Source organism: Parasteatoda tepidariorum, chromosome 1 (assembly GCF_982258835.1).
Source record: "Parasteatoda tepidariorum strain Cologne lab strain chromosome 1, Ptep-v5.0, whole genome shotgun sequence".
Taxonomy (NCBI): Eukaryota; Metazoa; Arthropoda; class Arachnida; order Araneae; family Theridiidae; genus Parasteatoda; species Parasteatoda tepidariorum.
The window spans coordinates 82,098,442-82,113,717 of record NC_141755.1 but is presented as its reverse complement, the minus strand read 5'-3'; the positions used below and the strand labels follow the sequence as shown (position 1 = coordinate 82,113,717).

Genomic DNA, 15,276 nt, shown 5'->3' with positions numbered 1-15,276 from the left:
TTCAATTTTTTTTTCCTTTAAAAACATATTTAAACGTAACAAGGACATTTTAGCTACTTTGACATGTACCTCAAAAGTAATAATAAATGTCCCGTACAAAACAATTTGGGTAACATTTGATTTAATGCAGTTTGGCGGATATAAAGTTATTAACTAAACTTTGATATAATATCTAAGGATGTCAAACTCAATATTTACGTCCATCACTAGACTGTCCATTAATTTATTCTGATATATTGTGCACTTTTATAAGATTACATGAAATTCAATTTTTTTCCTTTAAAAACATATTTAAACGTAACAAGGACATTTTAGCTACTTTGACATGTACCTCAAAAGTAATAATAAATGTCCCGTACAAAACAATTTGGGTAACATTTGATTTAATGCAGTTTGGCGGATATAAAGTTATTAACTAAACTTTGATATAATATCTAAGGATGTCAAACTCAATATTTACGTCCATCACTAGACTGTCCATTAATTTATTCTGATATATTGTGCCAATTATAAGATTACATGAAATTCAATTTTTTTTTCCTTTAAAAACATATTTAAACGTAACAAGGACATTTTAGCTACTTTGACATGTACCTCAAAAGTAATAATAAATGTCCCGTACAAAACAATTTGGGTAACATTTGATTTAATGCAGTTTGGCGGATATAAAGTTATTAACTAAACTTTGATATAATATCTAAGGATGTCAAACTCAATATTTACGTCCATCACTAGACTGTCCATTAATTTATTCTGATATATTGTGCACTTTTATAAGATTACATGAAATTCAATTTTTTTCCTTTAAAAACATATTTAAACGTAACAAGGACATTTTAGCTACTTTGACATGTACCTCAAAAGTAATAATAAATGTCCCGTACAAAACAATTTGGGTAACATTTGATTTAATGCAGTTTGGCGGATATAAAGTTATTAACTAAACTTTGATATAATATCTAAGGATGTCAAACTCAATATTTACGTCCATCACTAGACTGTCCATTAATTTATTCTGATATATTGTGCACTTTTATAAGATTACATGAAATTCAATTTTCTTTCCATTTAAAAGCATATATTTAAACGTAACAAGGACATTTTCGCTACTTTGGCATGTACCTCAAAAATGATAATAAATGTCTCGTGCAAAACAAGTTGGGTAACATTTGATTTAACGCAGTTTGGCGGACATAAAGTTATTAACTAAACTTTGATGTAATATCTAAGGATGCCAACCTCAATATTTAAGTCCATCACATTACTGTCCATTAATTTATTCTAATATAACATCCATTTTTTATCTTTGACAGCACGAAAGTGTGGTTGTCGATAGATACTTCGCTTTCTTCATCTTCCCACAGGAAATTTGGAACATGCGCAGTAAAGATGCCTACTCAGGATAATGCAAGTCGCATTTTGATTCTATTCGTAACCACAGTCTCATCGGATCCGGAGAGCGAAAAGGAACACTCGTTCTCTTTTCCCGGAAACGGGAAAAAGGAAACACTAGAACTCAGAAAACTCTGATTTGAAAACAGCTGGTGAGAAGGAAGACTCGGCGGAAAAATACGCTTACTTGTTCTTTGTATATTTGATTTGTCGCTGTTGTGATTTAAATGCTTTCGATAAATGGAAAGTTTTCGAAAACTTGTTTTGATGATTAAAGACTGGTGTTATTAGAAACTTAGACTTGTTTAACAGGGAAAAGTTAGAAGTTCATTCTCAAAAAGTTGTTTTCCGTTCGTCAATCGAAAGGTAAATTCTGCTTTTGATGTTGTGTCATTTTAATTTTTCTTTTATTCCTTACCATTTCAAATTACTATGAACATCCAACTTGCACATGTTATTAATGCATGGAATTTTTATGAATATTTTGCTCTAATTTTAAATAGTCATTAGTTTTTTTGTTCTTTTCGTAATTTGAACTATACGTTTATTATTCACGTTTTGAAAGTACAATAATGAGTTAATTACGTATTAAATATGTCATGAGTTTCAATGTAAACTTTTATGTTTGTAAAGAAATGGATATATTATTGTCTTAATTTTGCATTTTTGAAAAAATATATAAAACAAATATTGTAAATTTTTTTTTATTTAATTAATGAAGAGATATAATTATAATCATAATGAATATATTTATCTAATTATATATGAGTTATGGCACAAAATTTTGTTATGCGTTTCCTTCGCTATATATTTAGAAAAAACATTATAGTAAAATTACTGTACTAGATGGTGTTTACATTTCAAGAAAAAAAAACAACATAATTCTGGTTAATAAAACTCAAAACATACTGAATTTTAACTATTAATTTTCCAATTCTTCCGTTAATATGGTTTACCAGAAATTCCAGTTTTCAAAACTATAGTTCTTATTTCAACGCATTTAGTAAAAATTGCAAAACTGAAAGTAAATTTTACCAAGTTTTTATTACATGCATTAATATACACTAAGAACGAACTACCTATAAAACTACTGAAATGAAACTAATAAAACAGCAGAAATTTACAGCGTCTATCAAATTTTATCAGATATTTCATACCATATTTCATTTCATCAAAACCATATTTCATTGTTAATTTTACCAAAATCATTTACAAATCGCTTTACTAGAAATAACCGAACTTGTTGGTTTTCCCATAAGACCAGAAGCATGGTAAATTGTACCATATTCTGGAAGTTTTGTCCATAAATTTTCTTAGTGTATATTAAGATAGATCCAAATTATTATTTCAGTTTTCCCTTATATTCAAAATTCTCAGCGACGTGTAATTTCTTTATGGTAAGAAAACCAGTGTTTCGGACCTTGAATTAATTGTTTTAATTAGGAGAAGTACCTAAAATTTATTATAAATTGCTGTTTATGTTAAATGTTTTAAAAAAAAATTATAATAAAAAATAAATAGAATAATAATAAAAAAAAATTAAATAAATAAATAAATAAAAAAAAAGAAAAAAAATACCTGTGGCGTGGCTAGCTATTTTATATTGTACTGTTATTGTCGATGTCCATTCTTTGTGGCTGTAATGTAACGCTGCTAGTTAATCTATGTAAAATTAAATTGTCGCTACTAGGCCGGGATAGCCTGGTCAGTGGGGTGCCGGGCCCATGTCCAAGAGTTCGTGGCTTCGGTCCCTGCTGGTCGAAGACTCCCCGTGTAGTAAATGGTGACTGATGCACGTTAAATCTGTCGAGTCTCAAAGTTCTCAATGTTCCCATAACAAATCAATACCTCTGGGGGTACCGATCCAGGAGTTTCCTTGTCTTCTGGATTGGTTCAAAATTACAAGGCTACGGCGTTGAACATTTGTAGTCGTAAACCCAAAAATTGGGTCGACTGTTCAACGGCGGTCATAAAATAAAATAAAATATAAATTGCTGTTGTTCAATCGTATGCAATGTAAAATACTACTTCATAGTCTTAAGTTTTAAAATATTGTACGCATTAAGGTGGAGTATCTGTAGCATTAGTAATAAGCTTAAACCCTCTGTTGCAGAAAAGGAAATGAAGAATTTACTTGAGAGCTTTTCTACAATGCCGACTAGTTTGTTCAATAATGTATTATATGAGGAAGGCGTATAAGAGAAGAAAAAATAGGAGTTTGATAAATAATGTGTTCATTTTGCCTTTTGCTATTTTTTATTGCATATTACTAATTATATAAGATTCGAATTTTTTCGTTGTTTTTGAATTTCAATTTCTACATGATTATTCAATTAAAAAATTAATATAATTATTATGACGAGCTATATTACATGATTAAAAAACGTTGTTTTAAAAATATACAGTTCATTTCAAAAATACATAGTTTCGAAATAACAGTCGACATGTTTTAAGTGCTCAAAAATACGGTCCCATTTTCAAGACAAGAAATAGAGGAAACAAAAGTAATCTGAAATATAAAACGTGAAGTTTTAAATAAAAAAATAGGAAATAAAGGTAAGAAAAAAAGAAAACTCGAATACATCAGTTGCCGAGAAAGAATAAAAATGAAGATGAAAAGGCAGAACAACAAAAACCACTGTGACTGAAAGTGTCAAATCAGGGTATAATGCATTTCCACGCGCTATGGAGAGGTGGTGAGGAACTAATGTCATTAACAAGATAATCAGCATTCATATGAATAAACCAGGATTCCAGGGCATCAAGATGAGGTGATATGACTGGGGTAGAAATTATTTTGACATAGTCAAACTTGAATTTGCACCCAATATTCCAACAATGTGCCGCTAATGATCATTTCTCATGTTTTTGATAACGGACATATCTACCGTGCTCTTTTACTCTACATTTAATTCTAAATTTTGTTCTCGCCTTTATTTTACATTGTTCGTCGACATCTTTGATTTTTATATTTAAAATCACATTTGTTTTTTACTCCTTCACATAGGCAATTTCGGAGAATAGGCCCCTATTTTTAAGCACTTGAAACATACCGACTGTTTTATCCAATCTGTACATTTTCGAAGCGAATGAATTTTTTAAGTAGTATAGTCATAGTGCGTAGCGCTTTTAAAAAGCGCTTAAAGGTGCTTATTTTCGATTTTCGTTTTTTAAAAGCCCTTAAAGGTGCTTTTTTCATTGGGTGTTTTTAAAAAGTGTCAATTTTAGCCACGTATTATGCAAAACCTCGCTTTTCAACGTTTTAGCTATTCATTCAACCGCAATCTATTTCAGTGCACCTTCAGTCCCCAGCGTATGAAAGCGCCAATAATTTTAGTGGTGTGATGAAATACTTGCGAGTCTGCATGTGCGTATAGTGATCTGGGTTCGGTGAGATTATTGCACTCTCATGTGCAACTCTGTTGCATTTTGCAAGATATTCTCAATTTCAAGCTTCATTTTCCACCCCCTGAAATTGGACTGGAAAGTCTCTTGATCACTTTGTAATGGCTAATATAATCAAGAAAAGAGTTCTTTGTCAAAAACTAATTATTTTATCATGATCATGTAAAGTCTTTGAAAATTATTTTGTATTTTGTTAATGTATATAGTGCTTAAAAAGTACTTAAAAGGTGCTTATTTTTTGTTGAAAGATTTGACTACGCACCCTGATAGTGAAAGTAATATCTTACCGCTTCAGTTTCTTGATATTATTCATTCAATTTATGAGCTATATTTTTTGGAAGATAAAAAAAGCTTATAATTTCGTGAAATAAAATTTGGTGCTTAAATTCTTTTAGATGCAGTATAACGTCAGGTTAATTTTAAAGATGTCTAATAAATTTCTAATTATAAAGAAACATCCCTAATATTTCGGCTAACATGTTAACTACCCAGTTTCTAATTAGGTATTAAATGTATGTAAATGCATCGCGATGCACTGTAAATGCCTCATCTGCGATGCACTTATTAAGCCGGGATAGCCTGGTTGGCAGAGCGTTGGGTCTATGTCCAAGAGGTCGTGAGTTCAATCCCCACCGGCCGAAGACTCTTCGTATAGTAAACATTAAATCTGATGCACATTAAATCTGTCGGGTCTCAAAGTTCTCCATGTTCCCATAATCGGAGATTACCTGAATTACCTGAATTGGAGATTGATCGTTTTCTGGTTCAGATGAAAACTACGATCCGTGGATGAATGAATGGATGTATGAATGGGTCCACCCTTAAAACGGGCAGTGACGTACGTGTGGCTGAAGTCGTATTCTTAGCCATAGATGGGACCAATAAAAAACATAAAATGCATAATTTGCGTTAAATTCGACTGCTTTCAAAAAGCAGGCTAGCTGATATTGACAAGTGGCATTAGAAACAACAAGTATAGAAATATTTAAATATGTTCTCCCTGTATAGACGGGAATCATTATAATGACAGACAAAAAATAATTATAAAACTGAGTAATGTACATTGCTATGTTGAATGTGAAAACATCAAACTCTAACTAATTTGTAACTTTGAATTAATTTTAGTGTAATTAAGGAATTTCTTGTCGTAGAAGGTAATCATTATGTTTCGACGACCTCGTCTGCGATGCAGTTAATAATTAGCTACATCTATTATCAATATACATTTAAAATGTTTTACCCTATTATAGTTTCACTATCATTACTTAAATTTAGAATTGAATTTGATACGAAGTAAATGTAGATATAATATTAGCATAAATGTTAAAAGTTCAGTTGTCATAAATAACTCTAGTTAATTGTGTTGAGTTGAATTTCGTTCTTTATAGCTGAATAACTCATTTCTCCAGAGCGATAAAAAGGGAAAAAATCTAATTATCTCTATTTAATTTGCATCTTGTTAGCTATGAATTCCTAAGCTTTAAAAGACATTGAATAATTCTTGGGAAAAAAAACAATGTTGTAGCAATATCTTTTTTTTTTCAAAAATTATTATATCAATTTTATACTAAACTTGGTGAACAAGTTTAACTGAATATAAATAGGAAATAGCACAAGTGATGGACCCGTTGCCGTTCTTACAAACTATCCATATTTTAGTCTTGAAATTCGGTCTATTATTTTCTGCTGTCTTTAATTCCGGCAATTGGGTACTTGGAAATCAAGAAGAAGTGATTATGCCAAGTCATGCGATTTAAATCAGACTTAATTGGATAGCTGTAAGTGACGTGACACGTGTGTGTCGAATTTAATTGGCTTCTGAACCACAAATGCCGCGATGACGTCACTTGCAGGTATCAAATTTATAAGGATGGATAAAAGCATAGATCGAGTAATATGAGAACATAATTTAAAAACCTATTATTCCTTTTTTCAGTAAAATTAAAAGGAAAAAGGCGAAATTACCTCCATTTAATCTTGTTTGCAATGAACTCCCAATCTTTAAAAGACATTGACTAATTCTTGAGAAAAAAAGCAACATGCAAGCTTAAAAGAAAATGTTCAAGCTCTGTTTTATATTAAAGACTGTTGTACCAATTTTATGCTGAACTAGGTGATGCGTTTAGAAATATGAAACAGCACACGTGATGCACTTATTACCTTTCTTGCAAACTATCCATATTAAATTCTCACAATTCTGTCTGTTATTTATTGCTGTTATCGATTGGGTACTTGCTATTTGAGAAGAAGGGAAGTGATTATGCATAGCCACGAGATTTAAATCAGATTCAATCGGATAACTGTTTGGCTTCTGAATCGTCAAATGCCACGATTTACATATGATGACGTCACTTGAAGGCATCCATTTATAACGATAGATAAAGGCATAGATCTAGTTACATGAGAACATAGTTTAAAATCCGATTGCTAGGTACTTTTAAAAAGACGCCCTTTAGCGAAAAAAACTTTCATGGCTGATTCTCTTTCAAATGTATTAGTAATTGAAAATTTAGGGAGAGTAGAAAAAGTGAATTCAGTAAACTAAAAAAATTAGAAATATGGAATTTTTTTATGGAATCTTCAAACTATCATATTCAAAGTATATGGAATCTTCAAAATATTATATTCAAAATATAAGGAATCTTCAAAATGTTACATTCAAAGTATATGGAATCTTCAAAATATTATATTCAAAATACAGTGAATTCGCGATAACTCGAATCTGATAGGACTGACGAAAAACTTCGACATATCGGAAGTTCGACTTACCGTTAGTTTCGGTTTTGGACTTTCAAAATATTGTCGGATTATTTAATTAATGCTTATTAATTACAAATCTTCTAAATGCTTACAATATTTAAGATCATTTTTCTGACAAGCCATTTACGATAAGACTGAAGCACTTTATGATACCCTGGTCCATCGACTGCAACTTTGCTGTTGTGTTTGGCGGGCGAAACAGCAAGTTTACTGCTTTCAAATTAGGTAGATCACTATGCGCTGTGCATTAATCCATAAAGAGTATTAGTTTCCTTTTCTTAGCGAAGAATTTCCGATCCAATTTTCTTACATAGTCTTCAAATAATATTGATGTCATCCAAAACTTTTTGTTAGACTTGTAATCCAAAGGATACGTTTTTACATTCTTGAAACATCGGGGATTTCGGTATTTTCCGATAGCAAGTAAGGGCAATTTCACTGTCCCAGACGCATTTCCTCCAACTAGGACAGTCAAACGTTCCTTGCTCATTTTACCCCCTGAGCAGTTTTCATCCTTAAACATCATAGTCTTATTTGGAAGACATTTAAAAAATAAACCCATTTCATCAATATTGAAAACATCATTTTAACTGTATCCTTGAAGTAAATTTGGTAACGTTTCGCTTAACCACTGTTCACATACTTCAAGAGGGACAGCTTTATCTTCTCCATGAAGAGTGCGAAAGACATTGTGTGTGTGTTGCAAAGGAAGGGACAAGATATCAGCTCCTAGGTTTTTTTTCTTGCTTGAAAAGATCAAAAAAAAAATCGAGTTAAAGGGAGTAAAATTCGAGTAATCGAGAATAATTAACATGAAATTGAAGATAAAAGGGTCGGGACCTCATAAAAAAATCGAGTTATAGTAATATTCGAGTTATCGTACTTCGAGTTATAGCGAATTGACTGTATATGGAATCTTCAAAATGTTATATTCAAAGTATATGGAATCTTCAAAATGTTATATTCAAAGTATATGGAATCTTTAAAATGTTATATTCAAAGTATATGGAATCTTCAAAATATTATATTCAAAATATATGAAATCTTCAAAATGTTATATTCAAAATATATGGAATCTTCAAAATATATGGAATCTTCAAAATATATGGAATCTTCAAAATATATGGAATATTCAAAATATTAAATTCAAAGTATGTGGAATCTTCAAAATATTGCATTCAAAATATTTGGAATCTTTAAAATGTATTATATTTAAAATATATGGAATCTTCAAAATATTAAATTGCAAATGAATTATGTCAGCATAGACTTCCTCTTCCCATCGCATCTGCTAATCCTACCATAATATGTTCGTAATTTGATATTTATAAAATAATATGCAATAACTCCGGGTTCAGCTGAACTCAGTTTTTCTGCTCCTTATGTTTTTCATTACTAATGCAAAACAGAATTTTCCATTAAGGGTTTCACCCGCATTATAACCTCATTTTAAAGGTCTTTTTCAGTTTAAATTTTAGGCAAACGATAAAATAAGCTCATCTGTTTTTCCTTATGCTTTCTATGGCTTTTTTTCCTTTGAAAAGTCAAGAAAGCTATATTTTTTCTTAGTTAAAAATTGTATTAAATAATTGCATTTGTATATTTTAAAAATTTTTTAATAGAGCTAAATGTTTTAGGATCTAGAAAAAAGTTTTAATACTATTCTCTGGGAAATTTTTTTTTACTTCTTATGTGTTGTAAAAAATTTATATAAATAAAAATACATAAAGATATATTTACATTTAACTACAGTAAAGCCCTAATTTGAAATTTTTGAATTGTTTGTAGATTTTAACTCTACATATAGAACTTATATTCCCTGCAAGAACTGCACTTATATCCAACTTACCCCGGATCACATTCTCGAGTGCCCAGCCCTTACCCCGTATGTTTTACAACTGGGTATGGTGCCACTGGCTTCAGAACTTCGTGAGATCCTCCACAGTAATGATGTGTTGGAGCTAGCGGATGCAGTTTTGAAGGCACACGAGGCCATTTAATTGTCCATGGACACGACAAAGAAAAAAAAATAAAATAAATTTAAAAAAACTCTACATATAAATTTGAGAAGTTATCTCTGTTCTCCGACTGTTCTTTCCCTTCCATTTCGAGAAAGACAAGCTCGTCAAGTATCAATTCTCTTAAGTGACACATTCTATATTCTTTCACAAAAATCTCAATTCTACAACTATATGTTTACACAAAGACAGGCACGAAGCCATGTAGAACATAAACAAACTTATTATGCATTGAAGTTGCCAGGTACATAAAACAAAAATATAAGACGGTTACAGTACAATACGTAAACAAATAATAAATTTAAATTATGTAAAAGAAGCACACTCAAAAGAACTATATTTCAACAAGTTTGCTGCACTGTACGGCTCTGTACTCAATTAACTTAACGTTATTTAGCATTTTTTGTTTTGTAGAGAAACTTAGCTCAACTTTAATATTCCATATTGCTGATAAAGATTAACTGGTGCTGACGTCATAGGTCATATGCGTGGTTATTAGTTCCTAGCCACCGGCTATAATTGGTTGTCTTCGTCTTCTTGAACTTGAACTGAAGTTATTTACGCAGTACCTGTCCGCGAAGCGGACACTTCTCTGCTTCATCGAAGATAGTGCCCGTAGGTGCCTGGAATAATGTCTTTATCAAAAAGGTGATGATGGCTTGGCTGTAGTTGTGGCTTGGTGGGAAGGGTAAAGTCTCTATGTCTTGTTTTCAGGTAGGAGAGAACGGAGAAGCTGGACTAGCTCCTCGTTTTGAAGTAGCTTCTCGTCTTCTTCACGTGAATGTACGATATCTTTAATCATTTCGTCATCATTCAATCGTTTTTATGATCACGTGATAGAAATAAAATTTTTAAAAAAATTCAAAATTAAAAAAAAATTTAATGATCAAAATCAACGTGAATTGTAAAAAGGAGTATATATTGTAATATTGGGAATGACGCATGGAAAATATTGTGTTCTTTTGGGTAATAACTTTAACTTCTTGCACGAAAATATCGTTTTCCTTTTTTTTTCTTTCTTTCAATTAAGTTAATACATTTTCCTATAATTTATCGTTTGATATTTCGCTTTATTTCAGATTTATAAAGTGCTTAAATATATTTTTCACAAAAGATATTGAGTGCTTAAAGGAATAAACCATTCATAGCATCGAAAGAAAAAATACGACTTGTTCTAAACATTTTAATCTATCTCCATTCTTCGTTTTCTTAATCTTATTTTTATGTTGAATGTAAAACATAGTCATATAAATGACATGCCTCATTAAACATTTTAACGCCATAATAGAATGAATACAAGTGAGTTTTATATTTTATAACTTCTACTTAAATATTTTTAATTAAATTATCTTCATAGTTTTTCTTTTCTTTTTTCATGGAGTAATTCGTATAAGAATATTTAATAACGTCTTTATATGAGTATGTAATTGTTCCAAATTCTTAATAATACTGAAGTACTTTATTTTAGGCAGTGTAGTAATTATCTTATAGAATTATACAGTTACGTTCTCTTAATAATTATTTACATTTTTTTATATTTTTTTAAAAGTAGGACATTTTTCAAATATGATTTTTTTTAAATACTAGCTACAAAAATATGAAATGAAGAAGAATAAAATTTTGGAAAATGAAGGCAAGCAAATAATTTATACAAAATATTTAAAAAATTACTTTGAATTTATGTTGTCTACGAATAAGAATTTTTTTTCACAACATGTACACTTAATTAATTTTATTCACATTCACTAATAAAATGTGTCAGAAATATAGTTTTTAACCTTTTATTAAGCTATAACAAAATTTAGAATTCAGTTCTCAAGATAATTGGACAAAAAAGGCATTTTGAAACTGATATCATATATCTAAATTACTAAAATTTACTCATTATACTATAAATTTGTAATCTTTCTAATATAATTTTAATTTGATACGAAGTATTTTAATTTATTATGACTTGTTTATTTTTGCAACAACAATCAGTTTTGGAAAGTGTCAAAAAAATTTTCAGTTGTGTGCAATGACAAGAATTATCTTTTTATTTTACATTTGAAGACATATTTTTTAAAAAATTTTCATCATCAAAATGCATTTTTCATTTTAGATACAAGAAATAATACAATTACTGCATTTTATAATATTTATCTTTTTTTCTTGAATATTTTTTGTTACTAGGTCCAACGCTCCCTATGAGGTGGTCCATAGTGTCCTAACCCCAGATAAGTCAGCCCATTGTTTTTTTAATGTAGATAGAAAAAGGTTTTTTTTAAATGTAGATCGAAAAAACAACACAATATAATTTTTAAAAAATCTTTAATAGTGGGGATTATACGTTGTATCTAGTAAAAAAAATCAAATTTAGATAATTTGAAGAAAAAAATTAGAAATGGATCAACCAATCACGATTTCTTCCAAATTTAATAAATTATTGCATACATAATAATTTATTACCCAATTACTTAATCCCAATTAAATTCCCAATAATTTAATAGATGTTGAATAAACAATAATAAAATGCTTATTGAATTTGTTATAAATCGAAATTTGTTCCATTAAAGGGGTTTTTTATGAATAATTTCTATTAATAGTGGATTTTTTATAGAAACTATTTATAAAAATAAATAGTTTCTATTTTGAAAAAGAAAATAGTGGATATTTATAATAGTGGATTTTTATAAATATTTTGAAGTACTTTTGAGTATTAAATTGCTTCAGAAAATAAAACAATAACTTTTGCAGTATTTGAAATCTAGTTTTAATTTTCAACCTTGTTTCTTATTAAAAATTAAGTGTAAAAAAAACATGAATGCAGAGTCAAAACAATTTACAATCTAAAAGTCAACAATATCTACGAGCAGCACACTAAGTACACTTATCTTAACGTTACTAATTCTTAACTTCCAAACGAAACTCTTTAAAAAATTAAAAAACATACTGTCCTGATTTTACTACGTTTCTTTTAATTTTAAAGTTTTTAATCTTTAAAATTCACAATATGCATACAATATGAAACAATATGCATAAAATATTTATACCATTTAATTGAATCATATATTGCAGTGGTACAAAAAATTTCCGAAAACCAATTGCGGATAGTCAGGTTTGAATGTTAAGTTTTATTTTAAGTTGGCCTAAAACGATGTAAAATTCTATGAGAAAAACAGCTTCAGAAAGTTTCCTTTTAAAGAAAGTTTTCAGGCAAACCATAACTTGACAAAACGGTTTTTCAACGACGGAAATTTCCAAGGGATTTATTTTGACGTTATTATCTACGAAAAGTTTTCTAGATAAATAACTTCTAGGCATATAAAAATAAACCATGTTGATTGCTTAGAAAGGTCGAAAGACTGCAAAAAATGTTCTAGAATCTCAAACAGCTATTGAAATGAAAAAGTCGTAAATACAAACGTAAAATTTAAAGGATCCAATTTCCGAATGAAATATTTAAGGAAATGTGGTAATTTCTCCCAAGGTAGTTTCGCAAATTGTTTTCCGTTCAATTTTTAAGTTGGACTTTCTCGACTTTTATAGTAACTTTCGAATAATATGAAACTTTGTTATTATAACGTACATCCTATTAAATAAATTTTATCACTGATATAAGCATTTTACGTAGTTTGTTAGTGATAAATATAAAAATAAACTTACATTTATTGTTCTTGTCTATAAAATAAAACTCTCTCTAAAGTTGAATTTTTTCGTATTTTTATTCATTCTTCTCTGTTCATCTTTGTTATATTGTCTACAAAGTTTTCATTAATGATTTAACTCTTATCTAAAAGCTTTTTATTAATTAATTTATTAATGTGTTAATGTATTCTGTCCAATCGCTGGCAGAAATATTCTTTTTTAATCAATTAAGTTCCATGCAAGCATGATCAATAAAAATTTAATTAAAGATTTATACTTAAAGTATAAAACTTCTAAAGTATAGTGTCGAAAATAAGTATTAAATTAATTAATATCGATCTATTTTAAGGTTAGAAATTTATGGCTATTAATTAATGATGTATAATAAGAAGCGGAAAACTTAGATTGCGCATTTTAAGAAAAATTATTCAATTTATTAAAGGTTTGAAATATAATCCTACGCTGAAAACATTAAATTTATTTGAAAAATGCAAGTCTTTTAAGTTTGGGTTGTTGCAGTTTCGTTTCTAAGATGTTTGATTATTTTTTTAAAAAAAAATTTATAATTTAATTTCACATAAAAATATGTTTTTATGTAGTTAAGCTGCAGTTTTCTTTAATTTACACTCAAACTGAACAAATATCCTTTTATATAATATTATCATTTAGTCTATAGATAAATATAAATCATATATGCTGTACAGCATGCAAAATAAAAAAGGAACACTAAAATAAGTTTTTACCTAAAGGTCGGATTTTTACGTACTAAGACTCAATCTTATTGGTTCCATGGTCTAACTTTAAAAAAGTTAATTAATTAGTACAGACTGTATATTAAATTACTGAAACAAACACAAAAAGTGTACTTAATTTGAAAAAACATACCTTTTTTTTTGACGAATTAGGATTCGTGATCCTCAGATAAAAACGACTCCCAAGTATCGAAGTACCTTATTACAAAATTATGAGTGTCTGTATTTTATTTACTTGTATAAGATATTTTATCGGTGAGAAAAAAATCAGATGGTATTTATGATAATTATGAAGTTTATTGACGTTATTTAAAATACCAAATTTTAAGATAATACGCATGGAATCTAAATTAAGTGTAATTTAAATAATTTAAAGTATTTTTCATAAACACACATTTTTTTTCTAATTGCTAGTATTAGTTAGAATTAGAATCAATTATTAGTTAGGTGTACTAAACGTAGAGTTTTTGATGAAAGCCATATTACATTCCTTACTCGCTGAACTAAAATATTCCGAAGTTTCAAAATTTAATTACGAAATATTCATCTCCAAAGATTGTAATTGAATAAGGCTATGAAAGCTTCACGAAGTCTAATGAATTAGCTTCATCATAATTCTAATGAAAGAGAAAGTTTCTTATGAAAAGAATGAATGAAATAACATGTTCCAAAAATGCCTTGATATTTTTTTGCTCCTAAATAAGTTAATATACCTAGCATAATCAGAAAAATTAAAGCTATCATTTGCTTTTAATAAAAGCAATAATGGAATAGAATAAGTAATGGTTTATACACATTTATGATATAAAAATTAAAATATTTACTGACTCTATTAAAATGCGTCTAATTTAATGCAGTGAATATTATTACATTTATGAATAATATCTTTCGTGTTTTATATCTTGGGGGAAGCAATGCTGCAGCTTACGATTTTTACAATACAAAAAGTCAATTTAATGTTTGTATTGAATAAGAGAAGACAGTTTTTAAAAAATTAGAGGAAATTTGCCATAAAACTCCTGTTTTCTACCTCAACAAGAACTAAGGCATGTGACATCGACTATGTTACTCAATCTAAATATATTTCTCTATTTATGAAGTTTTCATTTGCGCATTTTTTTTATCTCGGTTTTTAACTTTTGTTTAATTCTTGCTACGTCATTTGAACTCATCTAATGATAACGGTGCGAGTTTAGAGCTTAACATCTTCTTCGAATAATTTTTTGAAATCATCTCAAAGTATTTCGAAAGACTGGTTAAACGTTCCGTTTTTAAAATGGTATTTTGTTTGTTAGAAAAAAAGCAGTTATAAATGAACTGAA

General features: G+C 28.9%; 1 protein-coding gene across 1 annotated transcript in view; it reads left to right on the top strand.

Moving 5' to 3' along the window:
- Positions 1–1,183: 1,183 nt before the first annotated feature.
- Positions 1,184–15,276, top strand: part of LOC107453852 (synaptotagmin-5-like) — a 184,587-nt gene continuing 170,494 nt past the window's right edge. Inside the window, exon 1 of the mRNA XM_087167735.1 lies at positions 1,184–1,758. The gene's annotated coding sequence lies outside the window, so the exon portion shown is untranslated. The remainder of the gene's footprint in view (positions 1,759–15,276) is intronic.